Here is a 5,000-nt window from a genome sequence, read left to right as displayed (position 1 = left end):
TACAGTACGCACTCAAAATAATCCCAGTCTTTGCCCTTAATATTTGGTATTTGTTTTGTTGCTTATACAGAAGGTAAGATACGAAAATCATATCTCGTAGAGTTTAGACAGAAAAAAATGCAGTGGCGTAGCATGTCTGTGGATCGCACAGTGTGGTCATTTTATACACACGTGTCTGTTGTACTCGATGGTAGGTATGTGTAACGAAAGGTGTGGCCAAACACCAAGCTACGACACTAAACGACGTGTATATAACTATATACTGTGACAACAGGTTTACTCCAGCGCTCTACCATCATGGCGGTAAATACGAAACTAAATGCAACGTGCTGTTCTAGTTGTTGGTACTTCACAGGATTTGGCCCCAACTAATTTTGTCTTACCTCTCATCTACCTCAACAAAATAAACTGTTTCTAAAGACGGAATGGTGATAGCTAGAAAGATCTTTCATTACAAATCTAAAGTAAGACATTATGAATCTCCCTCACACACTCATATACAAGCGTGGCTGTGTAGTTAAGAAATTTGCCTTGCAACCATATGTTCTTAAGTTCAGTTCCAATGTACAGCACCTTGGGCAACTATTATCATCGCAGGCCGCAAAGCCTTGTGAGTAGACATGGTTGACAGAAACTGAAGGAAGCCTATCGCGTTGGTGGGAATCCTTGTCTTGGCGTCACGTGATGGTTGTAAATGAGCATTACCGTCCTATAAACGATGTTGTTCATTTCAAGTCTTTAATGAAAATTATGTCCGGCCGTGGGGAAATTACCTTGCTTAGAAATAAGTTAAGACTGACCACATGAAGGGCGTAGAAAAGCTGCCTCGACATATTCCGTCAAACACATACAAGCATGGAAAAGTAGATGTTAAATGATGATAATAATACACAACATAGCCACAAATCTGAGGGGAGGGGGTCAGACCTTCCGCTCTTTATCAAGTACCTTCTTCTTCTTCTTGAGATAGCATTCACGCGGGGTGGGTTGAGCTGGCTTCATTTATTCTCAATGCTGCATCTCTCACAAACGCCGACCAGACCTGGCGATTTGAGGCTAACGACCGCGTGATCTCCAACCACTCCTTATTCCAGCGACGAACGCCGTAGACATTGGGGGCCTAAGTACCTTCTTATACTATGAACCTTCCCTGCCCTCCCACCGCCTTCAAGCGGGATTACAACTGAATTATTCCATTCTGAAAGACATTTCGTCAGGCATTCTATTTCTGACATTTTCTGCCCTTCCAAGTCTTATGGATCGGCACCTGGGGAGTATTTTCCAATGTGCTTTTTGTTCTTCCTTATTTCATTCTTTCGGTTTATGATCATAAACTGCAAGTGTAAATATATTATTCGGCCCAGCCGTATTGAATCTCTTTTTTTTTTTTTATCAGAAATTTCTTCGGACTCATGTTTTCAACAATAGAAATTACGATTCTGCAACACAACAAAAAGTAGTTTTCTTTTATTTTTTTTTTATTTTAATTCTTTAAATGATAAAATATGGACCTTGGCACCAACAAAATTAAGAAAGGATAAACGATCCAAAACTCCTAAAACGTTATTATTATTAAATTCTATCAATGCAATCGTAAACTACAATCTCGAAAACGTCTTTGCACAATTTCATTAAAAAAGTATACATTTTTCAGAAAGTTATGAGCATAAGTGTGGGAGCGAAATTTGCTTAGGGTTGGAAACCCAAGTTAAAGACTTTGTAGAAACACGATCGATTTTTTTCAATCTTAATATCAAAACAAACACAGGTATAAATAATAATAATAATAATAATAATAATAATAATTATTATTATTATTATTATTATTATTAATTATTATATTTGTACATTCCGCATATTTGTACATAGGCGCAGGAGTGGCTGTGTGGTAAGTAGCTTGTTTACCAACCACATAGTTCCGGGTTCAGTCCCACTGCGTGGCACCTTGGGCAAGTGTCTTCTACTATAGCCTCGGGCCGACCAAAGCCTTGTGAGTGGATTTGGTAGACGGAAACTGAAAGAAACCTATCGTATATATGTATATATATATATATATATATGCGTGTGTGTGTTTGTGTGTCTGTGTTTGTCCCCCTAGCATTGCTTGACAACCGATGCTGCTGTGCTTATGTCCCCGTTACTTAGCGGTTCGGCAAAAGAGACCGAATAAGTACTGGGCTTACAAAAGAATAAGTCCCGGGGTCGAGTTGCTCGATTAAAGGCGGTGCTCCAGCATGGCCGCAGTCAAATGACTGAAACAAGTAAAAGAGTAAAAAGAGTAAGAGTATTCCGTCGAGGTCGACTTTGCTTTTCATCCGTATGGGGTCAATAAAATAAGTACCAGTTGCGCACTGAGGTCAATATAATCGACTCATCCTCTCCCCGAAATTGCTGGCCATGTGCCAAAATTTGAAAGCATTATTATATTTGTTTATCAATCAAATCAGATAAATTTTATAATGGAAAAGTAATGCTTCAAATCCTTCCAAAAAATGTATCTACGCTCGTTCGTTTTACGATGCTCAAAACGTTTTCATTGCCCCAACACGCAACACCACCACCACCACCACCAAAAGAAATTTAGGCGAGGGTGGACGCTTGCAACCCTGTACCCGAGCCTATGGTTATAAGGAAACAAACTCGGAAAAGGGGCATCAATCTGTAGTTATACCGGCTCCCCCCCGTCTCCCTTCTCATACTAAGCTCTAACGACTTTGCCAAGACGTTATGATTCTCTGTTCTTATGTAAGGAATAAATATTTCAAAACAGGCATAAAATAGCTGAGTTGGCTTAACGGTTTCGATCGCTGGATAAAGCTAGTTCCTTTTAATGTCCTTCGAAAATTTAACATTGAAAAACATAGGATACTGTAAAAGGTCGGGGAAGCCTCTTCGCAATCGCAACCTCTGTTAGAAATAACAGCTAAACATCCCTCAAAATACACCCTTACTACCGTAATGGAGATATAGTGTGTGCGTGAAGAGAAGATGCGGTGGTTTTAGAAATACTATTAGGGTACTAACAAGTACCTACTATTAGTGTAAATAAGATGAGGTGGTCACAATAGGAAGGTCTTTTGACCAGAGGGCTACTTGATGGGAGGGTTGGACTGGAGCAAAAACAACACTAATCGATAATGCACCAACAAAACAGAGAATATCTAGGTGGTCGTAGAAATAGCAGCCAAATCTCCCTCGAATCATATCCTAGTGATGTAGATCGGTCGAACTGAATAACTGAAATTATTACAAACAAATAAATAAAACGCGATGGCTTTGGCTGGAACGTCTCTGGCCAGTGATTTGTTCTGTCAGAATGGCTTGGGACGAAACAGCATAAACCAATCTTACATATATACATACGAAGGGGTGATGAAGAGTTCTTGGCTTTAAAGGTGTAGCGAAAGGCCTGTTGGAGGCCCGACCGTTTAAGTTCTTTTACAGGGCTTAGAAAAACTGAAGGGCCGCTGCAATAAGTGAACCTGGGAGGGAAATATGTTGGATAAAACCATAATTAACTTATCCACTTGTATTTCCTTTTATCCGAAGCCAGGAACTTTTCAGCACACCCTCGTACATAGAACTACACACAAACATATATAGTTACGTAAATACAATACACATACATACACGCACACATATGCACATATGCGCAGTGCACTCACAGACACGTACACACATATACATACATATATACGCGTAGATATACACACATCTTGCTGGGAGATTTTATAGACTTGGGTTGGTAGGTTATGTAAAGTTTATCTTTCGCGTGTGGTTATGTGTGTGAGATAGAGAGAGAGAGTGTGTGTGTGAGATAGAGAGAGAGTGTGTGTGTGTGAGAGAGAGAGAGAGAGAGAGAGAGAGTGTGTGTGTGTTGAATCGCAAAGACACACGACCAATCTTTATGAAACAATATTAAAGTAATTGATTGACATAGTATATTACTGGTACACAAGGTATAAGAGGAACTATGCTATTCAGCACGGGTCAGCGATAATGAAGCAAACCTGTGATCAAAAACAATCCAGCTGTGACCATCCCGTCTTTATTTTTTTGCAAATATATTGTATACGTATATATACATGTGTATATACATGTTCACGAATACAGGAACATGTATGCATGTATATACATACACGTATAGCATATATACATGTATATATAAACATGTGAGTTTGCGAACGTGACTAGTCACGTGTCCAGTATTTTGATACGACATACTCCCCACCCCCATCGTCTTCTCTCTCTCTCTCTCTCTCTCTCTCTCTCTCTCACTACCCATTTAAATTCTTTACCCACGATTTCTTGGATTTAAGAGAGAAAATAGAAGACCAGCCCAAGTCAGGAAAATGGAGAGAGAGAGAGAGGGGGAGAGAGCAACAGGCACAGAGAGAAAGGGGCAGACTGATAGAGAGAGACATACAGATAGAGAGAGAGGGAGGGGGAGGGAGGGAGAAAAGCACAGAGAACGGGACAAACTGACAGAGATATAGATGGACATCCAGAGAGAAAGGAAGAGATTGACAGAGACAGATAGATAGACAGATACAGACAGAGAGAAAGGGGGATGGTGGTGAAAGACAAAGAGTGTGATGGTGATGGGGAAATTGAAGTAAGATGAGAATTTCGAATAAAACTCAAATTTTTATGGGTCCCGGAAGACGATTTGAAGAGAAACGTGGATGTAAGAGAGAGAACGAGAGAGAGAGGTTGAGTATGGAGTGATAGACAGAGGGAAGAGAGAAAAGAATAGAGAGATGGATGAGAGAAAGAGAAGAGAGTCTGGAAAGAGAGATGGAATGATATTAGAGGAATATTTGGCGTAACTATTGGAAGAGAGAAAATCAGAGGGAAATGAGAGAGAGACAGACAGAGAGGCAGACAAACAGATAGAAAGAGAATGGGTTGAAGAAATTAGGAAAGAATTTAGAAAAGAAACAGAACGAATGTAAACAGAAGAGAGGGTGGAAGAGAAACCACGGTACTGTATGTGTGTG

The 5,000-nt window shown here is 40.0% G+C and overlaps 1 protein-coding gene across 2 annotated transcripts in view; it reads right to left on the bottom strand.

Annotated features, from left to right (window-relative positions):
• The window catches only part of LOC115214918 (high affinity copper uptake protein 1), a 165,750-nt gene that overhangs the window by 132,274 nt on the left and 28,476 nt on the right, over positions 1–5,000 (bottom strand). The gene's annotated exons all lie outside the window — the stretch shown is intronic.

This window comes from Octopus sinensis, linkage group LG8, assembly GCF_006345805.1.
Source record: "Octopus sinensis linkage group LG8, ASM634580v1, whole genome shotgun sequence".
Classification (NCBI taxonomy): Eukaryota; Metazoa; Mollusca; class Cephalopoda; order Octopoda; family Octopodidae; genus Octopus; species Octopus sinensis.
The sequence above is the reverse complement of the archived record's forward strand: the minus strand, read 5'-3'. Positions and strand labels throughout refer to the sequence as shown.